This window comes from Moschus berezovskii, chromosome 14, assembly GCF_049115385.1.
Source record: "Moschus berezovskii isolate FMDL1 chromosome 14, NW_MosBer_1.0, whole genome shotgun sequence".
NCBI classification, from domain to species: Eukaryota; Metazoa; Chordata; class Mammalia; order Artiodactyla; family Moschidae; genus Moschus; species Moschus berezovskii.
In genome coordinates this window covers 30950767-30975273 of record NC_142473.1, presented here as the reverse complement: position 1 = coordinate 30975273, position 24507 = coordinate 30950767, and positions in this window count along the sequence as shown.

Genomic DNA, 24507 nt, shown 5'->3' with positions numbered 1-24507 from the left:
GGACCTCCTGAAATGTCACCCTCGGACCTGGCTGCAAAGCTTCTGTTCCCGGGGGAGCTTGGTGGCTCTAGTAATTAAATCTCATTTCTAGTCCCTCTCTGAGTCTCACTGGGAACCTGGCCTTTTCTGGTGCTTGCTCATGGTTGGGGGCCAAGACCTAAGCCTGCTCTGTGAGGCTCAGGGGCTCATCAGGAAGGTACCTCCTCCTTCCTTGGGGGAGTTCAGTGCTCTGGGCCTCTGGGGGTGAGGCCTTGACTGTGTCTCAATGCGGTGGGAATCCAGGGAGGGTTGGAGGGTGCCTCTGCTGCTGCTGCTGCTTAGTCGCTTCAGTTGTGTCCGACTCTGTGCGACCCCATAGATGGCAGCCCACCAGGCTCCGCCGTCCCTGGGATTCTCCAGGCAAGAACACTGGAGTGGGTTGCCACTTCCTTCTCCAATTCATGAAAGTGAAAAGTGAAAGTGAAGTCGCTCAGTCATGTCCTACTCTTAGCGACCCCATGGACTGCAGCCTACCAGGCTCCTCCATCCATGGGATTTTCCAGGCAAGAGGACTGGAGTGGGCTGCCATTGCCTTCTCCGGAAGGTGCCTCTATGGAGTACGAAATCCTATTGATGCTCCATTTCTCATACTCCTTACATAAAAGGGAAAAACTTGATCAGCTCCCACAATGGGTAAGGAAAGAGGAAGATTTCCTGGAGACTCCAAGAGTCTTAGAGTTGAAAGGGACTCTAGGGGCTTCCCTGGTGGTCCAGTGGCTGATGCCAGAGGCCCAGGTTCAATCCCTGGTCAGGGAACTAGGTCCCACATACTGCAACTAAGATGCGGCACAGTCAAATTCATAAATAAATACATAGTTTTTTTTTTTAAAGGGACCTTAAATGGAATCTTTACTGGGCTCAGAAGGTCCCATCCACAGCACTTAGCCTGTCTAGCAGTCAAACAACCAGAAATTCTCCATCTCACAAGCACTTCCATCCCACATGGGCAGCTGTACTGGTTGTTAAAGGTTCTCACTGCAGTGAAATAAGCCTCTGGTAACCAGCTTCTGCACTTCGCTCCTGGTTTGTGTTGTGGAGTCACAGCATAGTAACATGCCATCATTCATGGAGACTTGACCTTGTGCCTTTCTCTAAGATCTGTGTGTTTGAGCTTCTAGGTTAAATGAGTTGAGAATCATTATAACTATTTATTGATAACTGGGTTCAGAGAAGTCAGGAAACTTGCCCTAGCTCATTCACCTGGTAAACAGCAGAACCCAGGTAAATTTGAACCCAGGAAACTCTGGCTTCCGAACCAGTTTTTTTTTTTTAACCTCTGCACTGCCAGGCAAATCTTGACTCCTCTCTCTTGCAAAGAACAGTCTGTCTCTTGTTTGAAACTAGCTGTCATTTGTTCTGAGTAAAACACTCCCAGAGTCTTTGCACTGCTTCTAAACTCCTTGGTATCTAGTCACTCTCCACTGCCTCATTTAAAATGACCTAGTAAGAACATAGCCCAATGAGCCAGATGGGTTCCATCAGGGTAAACTACTGAGTGACTTTTGTTTCTCCCTTTTAATTGGGCACTTTTAAGATTTCTTTCCCTTCCTAGCAGCTGAAGCACCATATTGAGCTTGTGGTCAGCTTAAACGCAGATCTTTTTCTCAAGGATCTCTGCCAAGCCAGAGCTCCTTTACCTTCAGTTCAGTTCAGTTCAGTCACTCAGTCGTGTCCGATTCTCTGCGACCCCATGAATCACAGCACGCCAGGCCTCCCTGTCCATCACCAACTCCCAGAATTCACTCAAACTCATGTCCACAGAGTCGGTGATGCCATCCAGCCATCTCATTCTCGGTCGTCCCCTTCTCCTCCCGCCCCCAACCTTTCCCAGCATCAGAGTCTTTTCCAGTGAGTCAACTTGTCTCATGAGGTGGCCCAAGTATTGCAGTTTCAGCTTTAGTATCAGTCCTTCCAATCCTTTACCTTAGACTTGTGCAATTGATTCTTTGAACCTAAATGCAAACCTTAACACTCCTGGATTTCATCTGTGTGGTTTTGGCTTGTATTCTAGCTTACTTAGACAGTCAGATGTCTAAGTCTAGGTCTGCCATGCAATTAATTTCTCTAAACTTTGTCATCTACAAATTAGGTAATCACCCCTTCTCAAACTTCATCCGTGCCATTGATAAAAACATTGAATGAGACAGAAGATGGATCTCAGATCTCTTCTCTAGAGAGAGGTATCTTCTACTCAAGGACCTTGAAATGGAGACATTGTCATTTTGGGCATCAGGATTTCATATCAATCCTACATGGAATGCCTAGATTTTTTAGGTAAAGTACTAGGCGCTGAAGAAATAGTGGTCAAATAAAAGAAAAAAAAAATCCTTTCTTTCACAAAGCACTTTGTGGCATTGGAGTGATGAACATATAGACAAATAGTAACAGCATCTGGTTCGTCCATCTAGATGCAGAGAGGTGGGAGGCCAGCCAAGGGGCACTTCCCTTAGCTTGGTATACTTGAGTTAGAGAAGGAGATAGACTTACCAGGATTGGAGAGCTGGGAGGGGGTGGGGATGAGCCCTGAGGGGGTGTTTTTGGTTTTGTCATGTAGCCTCCTGGGTGTCATCATCGTATTTAACTCAGTTACCCTCTCTGCTTTGTGACTTATTCTTCAACTTCATTTCCTGTAAATTTAGAATGATAACCCCCAGTTCAGTAGTACTTGGGGAGTGTGTGTGTGTGAGAGAGAGAGAGGAAGAGAAGAAAAGGAAGGGGGTTGAAGTTTGATCTTTTAAATGGAGGGCAGGGGAGTCAGATGCAGAAGAGATTAGAGAAAGGGCAGTGTGGCCTGGGCCTGTGCTTCAGGGGAATTTGCTGGGTGATGGATCTCATTTCAAAAGAGGAGAGATCGAGAAATTAGCTGGGGTGGGGAGGTGGGTGGAGTATGGGGAGGCTGGATATTTTCACACTTAGCCCAAATGAGCCCTTACCCATGGCTTCCTTGCATTTGAGTGTTTCAAGTCCCAGGTCATCAGGCACACTTTGTCACTCCAAAGACCACTGAAGATGAATTTTGAATGGCTGGGGCCACAGCCCCTTTGACTTCCTCTGGAACTCCTGCCTCTATTTCCAGTGGGGCAATCGTTACTCCAGGCGACCACAGATCACATCTGGACCAAGAAGGAGACTGGATGGAAAGACTTGGCAGCAGTTTTTACCCCCTAGCTCTGAAACCTCAGTTGGGTGTTGGAGCTCTGTAATTCATGCCAAAGGTTGCTTCTTGCAATTTCTCTTTTCCTCCCCCAACTTCCCCCTGCTTTCCTCCCCCACTGGGAGAGGAAAAGCAGCTATGCTTATAGAAAGATTGATTAGTTAAGCAAGTCAATTATATCTCTTGCCGAGAGCAACTGTATATTAAGTAATGCAGCAAAAATGATTGTCTGCACAGATCCATTTTGTCGAACAGCTGTTTCAGAGGCCCGGAAAGAGAAGACGAAGGTTAAAATCCCGTAATAGTCTTCACTCCCCATCTCACCCCACCCCATCATGCCTGGCCCTCCAGGGGCTCCATTTATTATGAAATGGAATAAGGTTGGATAATGAGCATGCTGGCGGCCTGCTCCATTTTGTGGGGAAACTCTTCCGTCCTGCCGTGGGCTCCTGGGCTTCCATCAGCACTGGCCCTGCTGCCCTCTGGCCGCCAGGGGGTTGACTGATGCCCACTCACAAGCTGGCCTCACTCCTCCCAGCCCTACCCGTTACAAGATGCAAAGAGTTCCAGTTGTAGACTCTGGGGACCTGGGTTCAAGTGCAATTATTGAATGTCTGATCTTGGCTAAGTCTTTTAACCTTTATGAATCTCAATATTCTCATTAGTAAAATGCAACAAAATTTAAATGAGATAATGGGTATGGCTGAAATTTGGGGTCTCTATTCATTAGGTTGAATATTATTACCCTGAGCAAAGAGGAGAGGATGAGGGGACAGCAGCTGGGCAGGGCCACCAGCTGGCTCAGCCAGAAGCAAAAAAGGCCAGGACTTCGTGCGCCACGTGTAATCAGTCTGTACTTCTTTTTTCTTTTCTTTTTAACTGAAGTATAGCTAATTTACAATGTGGTGTTAGTTTCTGGTGTAGAGCAAAGTGATTCAGTTATATATATGAACATATATATATGGGCTTTCCTAGTGGCTCAGAAGTAAAGAATCTGCCTGCCAACACTGGAGGCTTGTAGGAAACTTGGGTTCAATCCCTGGGTTGGGAAGATCCTCTGGAAGAAGAAATGGCAATGCACTCCCATATTCTTGCCTGGAAAATCACATGCACAGAGGAGCCTGGCGGGCTACAGCCAGTGGGCTTGCCAAGAGGTGGATACAACTAATTAAACAATAGCAACAAATATATATGTGTATATATTTATACATAGTATATATTCTTTTTGATTAAGATTTATTACAGGACACTGAATATAGTTCCCTGTATTACACAGTAGGTCCTTGTTGTTTATCTGTTTTATAAACAGTAGCTTTTATCTGCTAATCCCAGACTCCTAATTTATCCCTCCCCTACCTCTTTTCCCCTTTGGTAACCATACATTTGTTTTCTATGTCTATAATCTGTTTCTTTTTTGTAAATAAGTTCATTTGTATTGTATTTTAGATTCCACATGCAAATGATATCATGTGGTATTTGTCTTTCTCTGTCTGACTTAACTTCATATAGTGTGATAATCTCTAGGTTCATCCATGTTGCTGCAAATGGCATTATTTCCCTCTTTCTTATGGCTGAATAGTACTCTATTACATATACAGACCACGTTGTCTTTATCCTTTCATCTGCCAATGGATATTTAGGTTGCTTCCATGTTGGCTATTGTAAACAGTGCTGCTATGAACATTGAGGTGCATGTATGTTTTCAAATTAGAGTTTTCTCTGGATATATGCTCAGGAGTGGAATTGCTGGATCATATGATAACTCTATTTTTAGCTTTTTGAGGAACCTCTATACTGTTCTCCATCGTGGTTGCACCAATATATATTCCCCCTAACAGTGTAGGAGGGTTTCCTTTTTCCCATATACACTCCAGAATTTATTATTTGTAGATTGTTAATGATAGTCATTCTGACTGGTGTGAGGTGATACCTCACTGTAGTTTTGATCTGCATTTCTCTAATAATTAACAGTGTTGAACATCTTTTCATGTGCCTGTTGGGCAACTGTGTGTCCAGTTTAGAGTAATGTCTATTTAGGTCTTCTGCCTATTTTTGGATTGAGTTGTTTGTTTGCTTGTCACTGGGTGGTATGAGCTGCAATTCTTTCTTCTCAATCACTGAAGCACATGGGTAGGTTTTGTTTCTACCCACTTACGCCAGTTGGGTATGCATGTACTGTTTTTTAAACTTCCATCTTGTAAGATTGCCCTTGTATTTGTGAGTTCAGTCACTCAATGGTGTTCCAATCTGTAAACCCCTGGACTGTAGCCCACCAAACTCCTGTGTTCATGGAATTTTCCAGGCAAGAATACTGGAGTGGGTTGCCATTTCCTTCCCCAGGGGGTCTTCCTGACCCAAGAATTGAACTCAGTTCTCCTGCATCTCCTTCACTGGCAGGCAGATTCTTTACCACTGAGCCACCTTGATTTTCTTCTTGTTCATTCACAAGTCATGTCCAACTCTTTGCGACCCCATGGATTGCAGCACATCAGACTTCCCTCTTCTTCACTATCTCCTGGAGTTTGCTCAAACTCATGTTGATTGAGTTGGTGATGCCATCCAACCATCTCATCCTCTGTCACCGCTTCTCCTCCCGCCTTCGATCTTTCCCAGCATCAGGGTCTTTTCCAATGAGTTGACTCTTTGCTTCAGGTGGCCAAAGTATTGGAGCTTCTGCTTCAGCATCAGTCCTTCCAAATGAATATTCAGGGTTGATTTCCTTTAGGATTGACTGGTTTGATCTTGCTGTCTGAGGGACTCTCAAGAGTCTTCTCCAACACTACAGTTCAAAAGCATCAGTTCTTCAGCACTCAGCCTTCTTTATGGTCCAACTCTCATATCTGTAAATGACTACTGGAAAAACCATAGCTTTGACTATATGGACCTTTGTTGGCAAAGTAATGTCTCTGTATTTTCAGATGCTGTTTAGGTTTGTCAAAGGTTTTCTTCCAAGGAGCAAGCATCTTTTAATTTCATGGCTGCATTCATCGTCTGCAGTGATTTTGGAGCCCAAGAAAATAAAATCTGTCACTGTTTCCACTGTTTCCTCATCTATTTGCCATGAAATGCTGGGACCAGATGCTCTGATAATCTAGTATCCTTTGTATACAAAATGGATATGCAGGTACTTCTCCACCCCCCTGCCAAAGGGTGTGGCGTTGGCTAGAAGCAGCCAGCTCTTTTGCCCAAATAGACAAAGAACAGTTTTTGGGTGAGTGGCAGGAAGGCATCTGGTGGTACTTGCTTTGTCCAATCCTGGGGTTGCCTACAAGAGGATACGGGCTTGGGCTAATGACCACCTCCTTTTCCTGCCTATTTTTGTGAGGTACTCAGGGCTTCCCAGGTGGCTCTAGTGGTAAAGAACCCACCTGCCAATGCAGGAGACAAAAGAGATGCAAGTTTGATCCCTGGGTCTGGAAGATCCGCTGGAAGAGGGCATGGTAAGCCACTCCAGTATTCTTGCCTAGAGAGTCCCATGGACAGAGGAGCTTGGTGGGCTACAGTTCATAGGGTTGCAAAGAATCAGCCTTGGCTGAGGTGACTTAGCATGCATGCAGCCAAATAATGAGGCCAAACCTTTTCTTCCTGTCACAGGACATCTTTACCTATTTTCTGTCTCTAGAGGGTGCCCTGACTGGCTTGTTTTTCTATCTGAAATTCTATTGCTGTCTCTTCGTTCTTCTGAGAGAGATTCTTCTAAGTAAGAAGAGGAAATTGTTATATATTATCACTTACACACACCTCACTGTGAATGGGGTTTCCTTGATAGCTCAGCTGGTAAAGAATCCACTGCAATGCAGGAGACCCTGGTTCGATTCTTCAGTCAGGAAAATCCCCTGGAGAAGGGATAGGCTGCTGCTGCTGCTGCTAAGTCACTTCAGTCGTGTCTGACTCTGTGTGACCCCATAGATGGCAGCCCACCAGGCTCCGCCATCCCTGGGATTCTCCAGGCAAGAACACCGGAGTGGGTTTCCATTTCCTCCTCCAATGTGTGAAAGTGAAAAGTGAAAGTGAAGTCGCTCAGTCTTGTCCGACTAGTAGCGACCCCATGGACTCTAGCCCACCAGGCTCCTCTGTCCATGGGATTTTCCAGGCAAGAGTACTGGAGTGGCTTGCCATTGCCTTCTCCAAAGGGATAGGCTACCTACTGCAATATTCTTGGGCTTTCCTTGTGGCTCAGCTGGTAAAGAATCCGCCTGCAATGCAGGAGACCTTCGATCCCTGGAATGGTAAGATCCCATGGAGAAGGGAAAGGGTACCCACTCCAGTATTCTAGGCTGGAGAATTCCATGGACTGTATAGTCAGTCCATGGGGCTGCAAAGAGTCAGACACAACTGAGTGACTTTCACCCTGTTCACTGTGGATGAGTCTACCAGATCTCCTCTTTGAAAGGCAATGTGTTGAAAGAGCCTTTGGGGTCGTATAGGGTGTTTTGGGAAAACTGACGCTTAGAGAGGGGGATGAGCTAGGCTATCAGGTCCACAGCTGCCAGAACTCAATCTCCTGAGTCCTGGTCATGCTTCTTCGATTGGGCATCCCTGCCTCCTCCCACAGGGTTTGGTTGGAAAGAAGGGGGCAAGGGAAGGCTGGTTGAGTGCAGTCCTGGCTGTGCTAAGGGGGTCACGTGCTGGCCCCATGCTTGGGCACAGCAGTGTTCTAAGTGGAGTCACACTGGTGGCTGGTTTCCAGGGCCAGCAGCCCTTTCTATAGCCATGTGGGCCTTCGGTGTCCAAGGCCAAGACTCAAATCCAGGTTAGACCCGGGTGGCTGGGCTCTTTTCTGCCTTAAGGGCTCAGGGACTCCAGCTCTCCTACTTTCTGAGCAGTTTCATGGTTTCATAATCTAACCTTCCGGAGAAGGTGATGGCATCCCACTCCAGTACTCTTGCCTGGAAAATCCCATGGATGGAGGAGCCTGGTAGGCTGCAGTCCATGGGGTCGCTAAGAGTCGGACACGACTGAGCGACTTCACTTTCACTTTTCACTTTCATGCATTGGCGAAGGAAATGGCAACCCACTCCAGTGTTCTTGCCTGGAGAATCCCAGGGATGGGGGAGCCTGGTGGACTGCTGTCTATGGGGTTGCACAGAGTTGGACACGACTGAAGTGACTTAGCAGCAGCAGCAACAATCTAACCCTCAGGTCACATGTGGGCAGTTAGCATAGAAACGGCTGTTTCCTCAGCTTGCCTGCCTCTGCCATGTTTATAAATAGGGATCTGGAGGGGTATGCACAGAGGTGGGTGGTGATGCCGACGGTGACCTGCATGGGCATCCAGCCTTGGAAACTGGGTCCTCTGCTGGCAGGGGGCTCTGAGCAGGGACAGGCAAGGTGGACATCAGAGACATTTCAGGGACCTCTAATGGCCCAGGCCAAGTGTAATTTCTCACAGAATGCCAGAACCAGAAGGGGCCCTATGGGTCCGCAAGTCTAGCTGCCTGTCTGTAGCTTTAACCCCTTTGCCAACCCTTCTGCCAAGCCATCTCAAATTTTCAGTGGAAACTATTTTGGTGCAGCCTAGTCTGGAGAAGAAGGAGAGCATGATCCTGGCCTCCTCTTGTCCATGTGTTTTGCCCTAGGGTAGACTTAGGACTGCACACTTGTTCAAACTAGGACCTAACTGGGTTAGGGTATTGGGTTCAATTTCCAGTACTTCTTTTCCCTTCCCCTTTATCTTAGCCCAGGAAAAGAATATCTAAGTGACTTATTAGGTTTTCTTCCTACTACTCAGTTTCTTGTCCCTCCAGCCATCTCCTGCGTGCCTGCAAGGAAAGGGACAGGAAAAAAAGAGAGTTCTTTAAGTACCTACCTTCTGCATCTTTTTTCCTTGATGAAGGTGGGTCACCAGGGAGAGAGGGCGAGGGGGAAGATGAATATGATCTTTCCTACAGCTACAGCCCAGAGACCCAGGAGACCAGAATGTCTGTGAGGACGTGGGCTTGGGAGCCATCTAGCTCAAGCCCCGTGTCTGGCGGGTGAGAAAACAAGGAGAGGGAGGGAAGAGGCCTTCTCAAACCTGAGAAGGTCTCTTCCCAGGGTTACACAGTGATCTGTGCTGTGGCAGCGATGGGGTCTGCTGAGGGGTACCTATGGCTGGGTATGGGCACTGCCCACAGACCACCCTGGGAATGGGGGTGGGGGGGGACACTACTCTCTCCTACTGCTGTTATTCAGTGAGATTCCCAGCTCTTGGAGGCAGCAAGAGCCTCCTGGGAATCAGAGGAAGCTGTCACCTGCAGTGGAACCCGTGGAATCTTGGAAGCTCCTCCTCCTGCTTTCTGAACCAGGACTATATCCTCTATCCATGATCTGATGCCCAAGAATCTGTCATTTCAATGTTTCCTGTGTTTGTTCTTTAAAAGGCAACCCGCTGGTGTGGATGACTTATCAGAGCCTTCCCTGATGCTTTTAGCTGGGGTATGAATAGATAGTGCTTGGAACTATACTGTAAGAGAAACCTGGGACAGAAAGAGAGAGAGAAAGGGAGACAGCTACGGAAGGGGGCTGGCCCTCACTGCACAGTGTTCTTTGGGCCACTGAGCCCAGAGCTGGGAGCTGGGATGCACTGGCTGGGCTGTGACGGAGGCGGTGCTTGGACCCAAGCGGCCCATCGAGGACAGTGTTTGCCATTACAGCCTGATCTGGGCCAACATAATTGGAATCACTGGAGCAAATGTATTGGCCCAGTGATTGATTAGACCTCCCACGTGTGTCCTCCTTGAAGATTCCACTTTCTCTGCAGGATCACTCCTCCAGCCTTTACTATGTGATTAACTCCCTGGACCGTCTGTGCCTTGCTCTCTGCTGCCTGGAGTGTGACTGAACATTCTATTGCCAGGTATGAGGTGTCCCCTAACTGACTGTAAGATCTTGGGGACAGGGGCAGGTCTTAGGTAGCATATAAAACAAATAGGGCAGGCAGTGGTTCCAGGGCTTTTCTGGCCCATTGAGAGTCCCCTGCATGCTTCTTGGCAAAGTTAGCCAGAACTGGGGTGATATCACAGCCAGGTTACAGAAGGGATGAGGCTGGCTCCTTCTTGTACCTCTCCCTCCACTCAAGCGGTTATGCAGGCTAATTGTGTAACTGTGGGGAGCAGGAATGATACATATGTGTGGGTTTAGGCTGTATTTCATGATACCCCCTCTGTGCCTGAGAGACCTTCCCAGATTGCATGGGGAATGGAGTGCCATGCTGCCCCCTCAACTCTGAGCAAAGAACAGCTTCCCTGGGGGTCCTCAGATAACTTTGTCATGTGTACCAGCATCCCAGGTTGTAATCCAGGGTGTCTTCTCAACATCCAGCCCAAGTCTCTGCTGCTTCACTTAACAACTCCCTCATTCATGGTGTCCCAAGAAAGAGGAGGTGTTCTTTGGCAGGGAGCTTCAGGAATGTCTTTGAAAATCGTGTGCCCCTCCCTGCTCTAGGGGCATTGGCATGGAAGCCCTTGTTTGCCCTGGATTGTTCTCTGCTATTTGGATACTGGATTATTCAGTTGGATCGAAGAGACAGTTTGTCCCACAGCCAGTCCCAAGGAGTTGTGAAGATTTTCTGAGTTCCTGCCAAGTCCTGGTGGATGAAAATTTCTGCTTGTGTGGGCCCATCTCCTCAGGCGCTGGCTGTAGCAGAAGTCTCTGTGAAGTAGCGGTGGGGCTGGAGTGAGAAGCCCCTGGTGTGCCTGGGATGCAGATGCTAGGAAATTGGCTGCTGGAGCCCCATGGGGCTGCTGAGGATGAGGCTTCAGGATCGGGTCTTTTCTTTTTAATTTTCATTATGAACCTGGGAGAAAGATAAACGGGAGAGAGACAGAGCGGGGAGATGAGAGAACTGCAGTAAATAACGACCCCGTTAACAGTATCTTCACTATCAGAGACCTGTCAGTGGCAGTACATTCAGTGCAGGATGATGGCAACGGTGTGAAGGTAAGAGCTTCGTGAGAAATGGGTCTCACAGGAAATGGTGGAAGGAAACAAGGAGGTCTGGTCTGTAGGCCCAAGGACTCAAAGGAGCATGAGGACTGTCCCACTAGGGCTATTGTGAGTGAGAGGGGACACACCCTGTTCTCCACATCCATAAGGGCAGAAATAGAACAAGTGTAGAAGCCTCAGTAAGACGGCCTGGGGCCCAACACAAGAGGTTTCTCCAGCTGGTGCCGACCAAGGGAGATGCTGGTGCCCGAGCGAGGAGGCGAGTTCCGGTTACTTGAGGACGCTGGCCGTCCAGCAGAGGTAGGGAGGATCTCTACAAGAGGAAGGAGGGGCATGAGAGACCGGGGTCCCTGTCAGGAAGACCTTAGCTTCAGTTGAGAAGTTGGATGAAATGACTTCGGAGGCTCCTTCCAATGAGAAAATTCTCAGTTTTGACAAGATTTGGGTCACAGATGGTTCAGCTTCTGGGCTGGGCTGGGGCTCCCGCAGGGCACTCTTGGGCTCAATGGATTCCCGAAGGCTCCCTGACAGAAGTGGGGCAAGGTCTCAAGGAGAGGAATGTTCCTTGTGAGTAAGGCAGAGCACTGGGCACCGAATCACCATGGTTGAGGGTTTTAGCTGAGTGACTTTTCCCACGATAAAGAGGAGAATTCCACCAGAACTACCCTTGCAATTCACAGCCTGTTGAATCAGGTGCTCCCAATTGCTGTTGAATTCACAGTCTGTTGAATCAGGTGCTCCCAATTGCTGGGAGCTTCCCAGGTGGCTCATTGGTAAAGACTCTGCCTGCCAGTGCAGGAGACAGGAGTTCAGTCCCTGGGTTGGGAAGAGCCCCTGGAGGAGGAAATGGCAACCTATTCCACTATTCTTACTTGAAAAATCCCATGGCCAGAGAAGACTGGCCGGCTACAGTCCATGATGTTGCAAAGAGTTGGACATGACTGAGCATCTGAGAGTGTGCTCACTCACTTGCTGGGGTCTAGGACGCAAGTAGATGTTCACAGGAAGTTTAGAAACTATTTGCAGTGAAAAAATTAGTGAAGTCAGAGAGACCTAGTTTCTAATATTGGCTCTGCCATCGTGGAGGGATAACTTTAGACAGATTACTTCCACTCTGGGAGTTGCTTAATTTTCTCTTCTGTGAAATGGGGATAATGATTTTTCTCTCACAGAGCTGGCTGAAGTCTAAATTAGGCTTTGTGTGTAAGGCACAGTGGTAAGACCTGGTAGGAATCAATGAAAGTAGTTTTACCTCCCCTGAGTCCGGACTTTCTCATCAGCTCCCTTGACTGTCCGCTCCTAGGTCTCATTTACATGATGTCTCTGGTATCAGTGGTCTGGTCACAGGTACCCATTTTGTGTGAGAGGTGGGACCCTGGGGTCTGGTGCTGACTCATGATTTGGAGGAGATGGACAGGCCTGGAGAAGCTCAGGACAGGGCCTGCCCTCTGCAGATATGTGAAGGAAGATAACCACAGGTGGTCAGTGCAGGGAGATTCCAGATCCTAGGAGACAGGGGAAGATAGAGTGAATAGAGGCTCTCAATGCTGTGCCAAGTGGGCTGGGACAAGAACAAAACAAAAGGTTGTGCACATTAGCAACCATTATTAGACAGCTTTATTACCAGCCCCTCCATCACTAGTGCCTCCACCGCTAGCCCTTCCACCACCAGCCCCTCCACCACCAGCCCCTCCACCACCAGTGCCTCCATCACCAGCGCTTCCATCACTGGCCCCTCCACCACCGGCCCCCTTCCATCACCAGCCCCTCCCCCACCAGCCCCATCACCAGCGTCTCCATCGGTAGGCAGCAGTGGAGACGTCATGGCATCAGTGCACACACACCTGACCACATGCTCCCTTCCTCTAGACTTACTCTTCTGTTGATGCAGTGGGTGATAGGCTGCTTAACCAGAGCTCTCCGGAAATTACTGGCTCATCATGGCGGTGTGTCCCTTGCTCAGCTTTGTGTAGCTTGGGAAGAGACGGGCCCTCCTAAGCAGTAGCAGTGGGAGATGAGAGAAGTAGTGGTGATCCGGAAAGTCGCAAAAAAGATTTTTGGTAGCTGACTCTGTATAGCCATCATTTCACTTCTGTTATTGAGTTTCCTTGGATTCTACACCTTTGGGTGATTGATATACATGCCCACATCTGCTTGGTAGGCCCTCCAGAAACCTTCCCACCTTCTCCTTGAGTGTCATGTCTGTCAAAAGTCAGAATAATGGTGAACAGATTGGAAAAGCCAATACTCCTGAGGCCAGTGTGTTGCCCTAGAGATTTCATAAATGAGCCGGACACAAGTAACAGATGCAAAGGCTTGGGCCGCAGAGCTGGGTACAAGCATTTTATTTTATTTTTTGTTAGAAAAGATGAGATCTCTAAGTGGTACTCACTGTTCTATGTTCATAATACTACTGCTTTGTAGGCTTGGGTTTTTCAGCATCTGTTGTATATTTGGCTGTTGAACAAATATTTGTTGATCACAAAAATTAAAAAATATATTTTGTTCCATCTACTCTGGGCAAGGCACATGCTCGGTACTGGGTTTTCTCTCATTTAGTCCTTACAGCTGCTGAGAAGTAAGTATCATTGTTCCATGTTATAGATGAGTGGGTTGAGACTGGAAACATCGCAGAGCAAACAGTGTGGCTCCAAGTTCATGCCTCTTCATCACCTCATCCTTTCCCTTCCCTCTTGCTTTAAAACTGCAATTAATTCGCATCATGTTATATTTTTTTCCCAAATGTATCCTTTCAGTGTTTCACTTAGCTCTTTTTATTTTCCAGGATTAGCACTGAATGTTTTGCAGTAAAAAAGAACGTGATTGTACTTTTTTCTGGGTGCTTTGGTGGCGACCATCAGAGGGTCATGTGTTTGGAACCACTGGGCTTCCAATGACCTTTGAGAGATATTAGGAAACCTTTACACTTTGATTATACTTTGAATATATGAATTATTTAACTTTATTGGAATAGCCAAGTATGATAACATTTCTTTTTTTACCAATTTCATAATTATTGTCTGTTATTGTTCCTTGTAGAACCAGTCTTATCTAAGGCTTGAGTAGAACAATAGGTTCTCCAGGAATTGGGCATGGCTGGTGCTTTAGGGGTGTTAGGGCAGCTTATGATTGAAAACTCAGCCCCTCAGCTGTAATAGTCTTCAGCGGTCATGATGGGCTTGGCTTCTAGGACTGTGCTTGTCTAATAAGAGAGGAAGTGGCCATATGTCACTATTGAACTCTTGAAATATGACCAGTTTAAACTGAAAGAAGAGCTTCCCAGGTGGCTCAGTAGTAAAGAATCTGTCAACCAACGCAGGAGAGGCAGCTTCAAGCCCTGGGTCTGGAAGAACCCCTGGAGTAGGAAATGGCAACTGGCTCCAGTATTCTTGCCTGGAAAAATCCCATGGACAGAGGAATCTCATGGGCTAGAGTCCATGGTGTTGCAAAGAGTTGGACATGACTGAGCACACATGCAAACTGAAAGGTGCCCTAAGTATAAAGTATACACTTGATTTTAAATATGTGGCACAAAAATGTAAAATATCTCATTAATATTTTTAATGTTTATTACATGTTAAAATAATATTTTGAGTACATTAAATTTAATAAAGTATATTATTTACATGTTTATTTTCTTACCTTTAAAAATTAGCTATAAGAACTTTTAAGATTACATGTGTGGGTCACATTTGTGGCTTGCATTGTATTTCTGTTGGACGGCATTGTTCTAGAGAATGCCTTAGTTTATTGTCTTTAATCACTCTTCAAGTTCTAGGTTGTACTCAGATTAAAAAACAAAGTGAAACATACATGTTTAGGTAACAGTGTAATTCTTCTGATTTTTGTAAAGAAGTACAGAAGTGTCTCCAACATTTAGAAGATTTCTCAGCTGCTGTGTTGACTTCTCCTACCAAGCACCCTTCTCCAAAAGAAATTAAGGTCTTTGACCTGTACTTGAAATTTGCTGAAAATTCAGGTAGTGGTGGTTTTATCCATTAACAAAAAAGAGATTATAGAAAAGATTAGCATCTTAGAGTGTCAAGGCCAGATTTGTGAAAAAGACAGGTTGAGGCAGGTCATACTCACATCAAGGCTAATCAGACTTAGGTGAAGAGCAGACAAAAGTCAGGGTGAGAGCCCACCAGACAGTGTCCCATAAGGGATCTACCATGCTACCACTGCAGACAGCGCTCAGACGCCTCCAGCTTTGGCCAGAATTCACAGAAGCTACTGTCTTGCCATCTAAGGCAATTTATGATTCCTCTCTCCTTTATCCCACCTCCCCCCAGAATTGCTGTCTCCAATACCTTTCTCCTAAGCTGCAAGGGCAAGAAGCTTCTCTGAAGTTTCTGTTAGGTCCTAAATTCTCATGAAAGAAGTCACATTTTTGTCTCCTTTAAGGGAAACCCTAGAGTAAGGGTCAGCTTTGGGTGCTCCATCTTCTAAGTCACTGTGTGCCCTTTTGGGTTTGGATCTCTCTAGGCTGGTGGGAGATTGGCATCCCTTCCTTTGAAGCAGTAGTTCTTTCAGCTGAACTCTTGACCAACGTGTGGGACCTGGTGGACCTTCCATGTAGAATGAAAGCAGTATTCATGTCAAACTCTTTTTGGAGTCCTGCTGAGACTCCACCTGATTTTTGAGGAAATCTTTAATAATTCATCCTCTCTGCCGGTATACAGATTATGCATAGCTTTTGCTATGGGGTAATATCTGCCATACACAAATTCTATGTTTATGAAAGAATGTTTGTTTTTCAACCCTTTATTATTCAAACATATTATTTCCACATAGGTGGAAAAAAAGAATATAATGAACCCTTGTGGACAATAATTCAGCCTCAACAATTACCAATGTATGGTCATTAAAAAAATCTTTTCTTCCCACTTCTCCCTGCAACCTCCTAGACATTGTATTATTTCATATGTAAATGCTTCAATTATATATTTGTAAGAGATTAGGACTCTTTTCTCCTTTAAATATAGCCACAATGCCATTTTTTTCCATTTTAAAATTAGAACTTTAAAGCTTTTTATTTTTAGTTTTTCAAGAAAGTAGTATATTCTCATCAAAAATATTCAGACAATATCAAAAGGTATAAAGAAGTAAATGAAAATTACTCGTAAACCAACTCCCAGACATAATTACTGTTAGGATTTTGGCATATGTAGTTATGTATATTTAGCGTATATGCTTAATACAGGTTTACATATATAAAATCATGCTACAGATGATGTTTATAATCTTATTTTATTTTTTTGGTAAGTATTAAAAAAATTGAAGCTGAAAAAATGTACAGAGAAATGCTCAAATTATAAGTATAGTTCAATGAATTTTCACTAGCATATAAACAACTAATGTTCAGATCAAGAAATTACCTGTGCCTCAAAACCTCTCCATGCCTCTCTGTCACTAACCATACCAAACACAATTAAACACTATTGTGACTCTCATCACTAGAGAGAAGTGGCTTGCTTTTGAATTTTTTACAAATAGAATCATACAGTATTTGCTTTTTTGTGTTAATTTTCTTCCACATCATATTTGTAAGGTACATTCATGTGGCTGTATGTCGTATTAGTTCATCCATTTTCTTTGTTGCATAGTATTCCACTGCATGACTATATTACAATTTACTTACACATTTTGCTATTGATAGATACTCCCCCCAACATCCCCAAGCCCAGTATGTTGTTATTAGAAATGTCTTCTAATACATTTATGTACACATTTCTATTAGGTATATACTTAGGAGCAGACTTGTGGGTAAACCAGCTTATACTTGCACCATCAGTCTGTGAGAGTTTCATTTGCTCTTTATCTTTGCTGACAATTATTATCAATGCTTTAAAATTATCTATTCTGATGCGTGTATAGTAGTAACTTATTGTGGTTTTAATTTGTGTTTCCCTATAGCATATTAAAAAACAGAGACATTACTTTGCCAACAAAGGTCCATTTAGTCAAGGCGATGGTTTTTCCCGTGGTCATGTATGGATGTGAGAGTTGGACTGTGAAGAAAGCTGATCGCTGAAGAATTGGTGCTTTTGAACTGTGGTGTTGGAGAAGACTCTTGAGAGTCCCTTGGACTGCAAGGAGATCCAACCAGTCCTTTCTAAAGGAGATCAATACTGGGTGTTCATTGGAAGGACTTATGCTAAAGCTGAAACTCCAATACTTTGGCCACCTCATGCGACGAGTTGACTCACTGGAAAAGACTCTGATGCTGGGAGGGATTGGGGGTAGGAGGAGACGGGGACGACAGAGAATGAGATGGCTGGATGGCATCACCGACTCGATGGACATGAGTTTGAGTGAACTCCGGGAGTTGGTGATGGACAGGGAGGCCTGGCGTGCTGTGGTTCATGGGGTCGCAAAGAGTCGGACATGACTGAGCGACCAAACTGAAATGAATGACTAATTAAATTGAGTGCCTTTTGATGTGCCCTCTTGGACACACAGACATCCCCTTTTTGTGGGGGTGAAATACCTGTTCATCTTTTTCCTATTTGTCTATTGGATTTTCTGTGTGTGTGTGTTTAATTGATTGTAGGAGTTATTTACATATGGGCTTCCCAGGTGGCACAGTGGTAAAGAATCTGCCTGCCAAGGCAGGAGATACAAGAGACATGGGTTTGATCCCTGGGTTGGGAAGAAACCCTGGAGTAGGAAATGACAACCCACTCCAGTATTCTTGCCTGGAAAATTCCATGAATAGAGGAGCCTGGTAGGCTACAGTTCATGGGATTGCAAAGAGTCAGACACAACTGAGTGACTAAGCATGCATGTCATTTACATATTCTGGATATGAGTTTTTTATTTCACATATATATTAAAAAATATCTTATTCCTCTATGTGAGTTGCTTCTCAGTCTTTTAAGGTATCATTTGATACACAGAAGCTTTAAACTTTAACTTGGTCCCATTATCAGTATTGTCCTTTATGGTTAGTATATTTTGTGCCCAATTTAAGAAATATGTACCTAGTTCTAGGTCATTAATATATTCTCTTATATTCTAGAAGCTTTATGGTTTCACTCTTTTGTTTACAATAAGTCTGGAAGTGATTTTTGTGTATAGTGTGAGGTAGGGATCAACATTTCCCCCCATATAAATATCCAATTAGTTGAGCTCCACTTATTGAAAAGACTGTTCATTTCCCACCATTCTGTCTTACCACCTTTGCTAGAAATGAAGCATTCATGAGACTCTTTGTATTCTCTGTTTTGTTCTATTGCACATTTATACACCTTGTGCCAACTCAACAGTGTCATATTTGGTTCTTAATAATATACTTAATATGTGTAGTTTATGTCCTCCAAATTTGTTACTATTCAAGATTGTCTTTTCTATTTTTATGCTCTACATTTTCATATAAGTTTTTGATTCAACTTATCAATCTCTACAAAATAAAAGACATGCTAAGCTTTTGATTAGGATGTCATTGAATTTTATATCATTTTGAAGAGGATTGATTTTTTTTATAGTATTTTGTTTACAATATTGATTCTTCCAATCCATAAATATATCTCCTCACTCATTTAAATCTTTAATTCATCTTACAGTATTTTGCTTACAATATTACAGTATTTTGCTTACAATATTGATTCTTCCAATCCATAAATATGTTATATCTCCTCATTCAAGTCTTCTTTAATTCATCTTAATAAAATTTGTAGGTTTTTTTCCTCTAGGCTTTGCATTTTTTTGTTGCGTTTATTTCTAGATATTTTATGTGTTTGATGCTATATCCAAATATTATTTTGAAAATGCTTTCTTTAAAAAATATTTCTTAATATTTTGGTTGTATATAGAAATACAATTAATTTTGACATGTTGAACTGTAACCTTGCTTGACTTGGCTGAATTAATTTTTTAACTCTATCAGTTTATCTGAAAATTCTTAGATTTTCAAATACATATTCACATCCTTTGTAAAGTGAGTATTGATTTTCAAACATTATATACTTTCTTCCTTTTCCTCATTGCACTGGGTAGGACCTAAGATATAATGTTGTATAGGAGGGTGACAGTGGCCCTCATTGCCTCATTCCTGATATTAGGAGTAAATCTTTCAATATTTATTAATAAGAATGGTGTTTGTTGCAAGTTTTTAAAAATAATTATCCTTTATAAAATTAAGGAAGTTTTCTTCTGTGGCTAATTTGTTAAGCTTTTCTTTTTCTAATTTTAAAAATGAATGAGTGTTGAATTTCATTAAATGACTTTACTACATTTATTGAAGAGATCATATATATTTTTTTCTTCTTTATTCTGTTAACTGGGGAATTATAATCAGTTGCATTGATTACTTTTCAAATAGTCAACAAACTTTGCTTTCCTGGAATAAGCCCAAGTTGATTGTGATATATTATTCTTTTTATATATCATTGGATTCCATTGTTAAAAATTTGTTTAGAATTTTGCATTTATAGTCATGAGAGAGATCTGAAATTTTTCTTGTTGTAATGTTATTATCAGGTTTTGGTATCAAGATTCTACTAGTCTCATAAGTTGTGAAATGTAAAGTTTTTCTATTCTCTGGAAAAATTTGTGTAGATTTCTTTCTTAAATGTATGTTAAAATTCACTGGAAAAACCATCTGTACTTGAAGTTCTCTTTAAGTGTGATATTTTCTGTAGGTTTTGGTAGATAATCTTTATCAAGTTGAGGAAGTTCTTTTTAATTTGTAGTTTTCTGAGAGTTTTTATAAGGAATGCCACTGAATTTTGTCAAGTGCTTTTCTACATATGCTTTGTCTTTTTTGGTCTGTTTATTCAATTAATAACATTGGTTTTAAAATGTTAGCTCAATTTTGCATTCCTGGTCATGATATATTATCTTTTTGTATATTGTATTAGATTTGCCTAAGATGTCTGCTATTATTTATACTGAGTACTTGTTATGATTCCATTTTATCACTTGGGTTTAACTATAACTGTTTATCATTATAGTGGTATTACTGGGGCTTCCCTGGTGGCTCAGAGGTTAAAGCGTCTGCCTCCAATGCGGGAGACCCGGGTTCTATCCCTGGGTCGGGAAGATCCCCTGGAGAAGGAAATGGTAACCCACTCCAGTATTCTTGCCTGGAGAATCCCATGGATGGAAAAGCCTGGTAGGCTACAGTCCACGGGGTCGCAAAGAGTCGGACACGACTGACCGACGGAACGAACGGAACGAACGAATGACCAACCTAGAAAGCGTATTAAAAAGCAGAGACATTACTTTGCCAACAAAGGCTCATCTAGTCAAGACTATGGTTTTTCCAGTGGTCATGTATGGATGTGAGAGTTGGACTATAAAGAAAGCTGAGAGCCAACGAATTGATGCTTTTGAACTGTGGTGTTAAAGAAGACTCTTGAGAGTCCCTTGGACTGCAAGGAGATCCAACCAGTCCATCCTAAAGGAGATCAGTCTGGGTGTTCTTTGGAAGGGTTGATGTTGAAGCTGAAACTCCAATACTTTGGCCACCTGATGTGAAGAACTGACTCATTTGAAATGACCCTGATGCTGGGAAAGATTGAGGGCAGGAGAAGGGGACGACAGAGGATGAGATGGTTGGATGGCATCACCGACTCAATGGACATGGGTCTGGGTGAACTCTGGGAGTTGGTGATGGACAGGAAGGCCTGGTGTGCTGCGGTTCACAGAGTTGCAAAGAGTCGGACACGACTGAGAGACTGAACTGAACTGAACTGAAGGACTTAAAGTATATATTTTAAACTCACTGTAATCTAACTTTAGGAGAGGAAGGAGGGAAGAGAGAAAGAGAGGGAGAGAGAAAATTCATGTGAGGAAACGACCTGAGGCCAGGGAAAGAAACTCCTGAAAAAATTCAATGGAACAATTTTCTCTTGCATTCACTGAACTAAGAATATTGTTTGTTCCCACTATGCAGAAAAGAAACCGTAATTTATGGAGCCTGAGGGACAGGAACTAGAAGGGTCGCGTCTCAGTAGTGGTAAAAACGAACCCTAGGTTAAATGTTTCTCTGGTCTCGTATAATAAAGGCTAAAGCCAAATTTCAAAAAGGTCAGTCTACTTCCAAATAACTTGACTGTACCCCAGAACAAAGTTAAGGAACACATACAGGAATACAAATATATTTAGCTGCTGTGCTGTGCCTGGTTGCTCAGTCTGTTTCTGACTCTTTGTGGCCTCATGGACTATAGCCCGCGGGGCTCCTCTGTCCATGGAACTTTCCAGGCAAGAAAAATGAAGTGGGTTGCCATTTCCTACTCCAGGGGATCTTCCCAACCCAGCGATCAAAACTGCGTCTCTTGCATGTCCTGCATTGGTAGGTGGATTCTTTACCACTAGTGTTATCATGAACAAAAAAGTCATCAGCTATGTAAAAAGCAGAAAATTATACCCATAATGAGGAGAATTTTTATTCCATCAGATCTGACCCAAATGGTAGGATTAATTGATAAGGGCATGAAAACAGTTATTATAACTGTATTATATAGGGTCAAAAAGCTGGAGGAAAGATTTAGCTATACTATGCATAAGTATTAATGGAAACATGAAAGAAAAAGACCCAATTTGAATTTCTAAAGATGGAAAAAATGCAATGTTTTAGTTGAAAAAGATACTGGTCAGGCTCATGGTAATTTAGATATTGTACAAGAAAAAATTAGGACATTTGAAGACAATGAAGTAGAAAATATTCAAAAAGAAACATAGAAATAAAGACTGAAAAATAATAAGGGAATTATTGAACTGTGGTATGAGTGAATTTTGGTCACTGAGGACTCCCTAGAATTTTGGATTTATTTCCTTAACTCAGGGAGAGTACCGAGTTCCATTTGGGTTTCCTCTCTACACCACAACCTGGAAACTTCCTGCAGGCAGTAAGCTGGAACAAGAAGGCTCATTCACCCTCCTGTATGTCCAGTTTCTCAGGGATCACTCTTCTTTGTCACCTGATGCCCTAAGCCTTATGAACCATTGTTTTATAAATTTTGTTTAATTTTTGGGTTATTTCAGATGTGAAGGTATATCTGTTACTCTAAAAAGGTGTTGAGTATATTGCTTTCATGTATTTTTAATTAGTGTAACATATTTTAATCAGTTTAGGTTTATTAAGTGTATATTTCAAATCTTCTATATCCTTTATATTTTTATGTGCTCATTCTATCAGTTACTGAGAAAAACATAAGAAATTCTTTATTTCTTCTTGTTCCAGATTTGGTTAGTGTTAGCATAGCGTATCTTTTTCTATTCTTTTACCCTTTCTTTGGTCTTGTATTTAAGATGCATTGCTTATAAGCAGCATATAGTTGTTTTTGTTCATCATACTTGTTGGAAAGCGATATGAATATTTTTATGTTTCTTCGTGGTTAAAGTTTTCTAAGTCTTTCTGAGCAAAGAAGGATGTCTCTTTCCTCCAGTCACATTTGCTCCTCACATTCTAAGGGTGATAAACCTGGAGCTGCTTTTCTGTGTTATAATGGAGCCATCTGCTCCCATCCAAAGGGTAAGTAAATGTATCAACCCCAGAGCCAAATACTCGCATTCCAGAGTAGAGACTTTATCATTTCTCTTCCCTGAGAAAATAGTTTGCTTTAGAAAGATAAGAGTCCTCTCCGTCTCTCAGGATGAAGAGTGGGGAGGAACTGTATGACTGTTCCTATATAAACTCCCAGGTTCATGATTTTTGAATTCCTCTCCTCTGTGCCAGAACACGCATTGCATGTACAGTTCTAACCATCTGGTTCTCGTTATACCACCCTTCAGGGGGAGAACTGGGCATGGAGAACCAATGAACTCATTACTCTAAGTAATAATAGTCTGCCTCAATCCAGAAACCTTATATTTGCTTGTTATTAGAATAATATAAATAAATAATAGGTATTAAAAACATTTGACAAATTAAAAACTTGTCTGACAAGTTTTGTTTTCAATAGAAGAATTTAGTATATTTATCCTTTTGTGCAATTACTGGTCTATTTGGGCTTAAACACATTTTAGTGTGTATTTTCTTATTTATAATGATTTTTGTCTTCATTTTCTTCTTTTCTTTAATTAAATATGCTTTATTATTTCTATTATTGTGTTAGTTGTATGCAAGTGTACTCAGTTCCTTAAGTTGTGTCCAACTCTTTGCGACCCCCTGGACTGTAGCTCTCCAGGCTCCCCTGTCCATGGGATTTTTCAGGCAAGAATCCTGGAGTGGGTTACCATTTCCTTCTCTAGGGGATCTTCCCAACCCAGGGATTGAATCTGCATTTCTGGTGTGAGCTGTATATAGTCTTTTTCTATTTTTTATTGACTACCCCTGATATTAGAACGTGCATCTTTGGCTTATTACAATAAATTGAAATACTTATTTTTACTATTTTTATCATTTCTATTAAGAAGTTGTCTTTGTTTTATTGTTACTTATTTGAAAGTAATGTGGGTTTTTTCACCTCTGTTTGCTTTAAATGTTTCTCTGGGTTGGGTTTTCAATACTTTTGCCATGATATGCCTGCACATTTATCCTACTCGAGGTTCTCTGAAAATCTGTGGCTTAATGTCTTTCTTTAGTTTAAAAGAATGTGAATTTTAGAAAATTCACAGCCACTATTTTTCAAATATTGTTTATGCTAAATTCTTCTCCTTTTTTCCTGGTACTTTAGTTTCACATATGTTAGATCTTTTTACCATGTCCCATATGTCTTACACTCTTTTCTACATTTCCATCTTTAAATAATATTTTCTTTTTGTCAGTCTGGTTATTGTCTTTCAACCTACCCTTCCAACCCACTCTTTCTTTCAGCAGTGTCTAATTTCTTATTATACCCAAATAATTGATTTTAGGTGTTACATATTTTTCGTTCTTGAATTTTGGTTCTTATTTTAAATATTCCAGAGTGGTTTTTTTTTTTCTTTTTTGCTACACTTCCCCATTTTGATCTATTTTCTTGAAGATATTCATCATAGTTATATTAAAACCTGTGTCTGAAAACACTAGTATTTGGTTCAGCTATGAAGCTATTTCTATGATCTGATCTTTATTTTGGTTCTTAGTTATTTCCTTCTGGGTCTTAGAATGCCTAGTCACTCTTTATTGAATGCCAGGCATTGTTATGAAAATCATCATCTTTAGGTGAGTCTTCTTCCAGTTAAGATTTGCTTCACCAATTAAAGTAGGGGAAGATCACCTGTACTTGAAGCTGGGTTCCAGTCTCTCTGAACGTTGGTATATTCCCTCCTCACAGTCACTCTTTCGCTTTAGCACTTCAGGGATCCCAGATGAAATCCTGGACTGTACACCAGGTCTTCCTCTTGGTTGTGACCTTTCATTTTTATCTTCCTAAGACTATGCGTGCTGTGATTCATGGGGTCGCGGAGAGTCGGACACGACTGAGCGACTGAACTGAACTGAACTGAACTGAAGACTA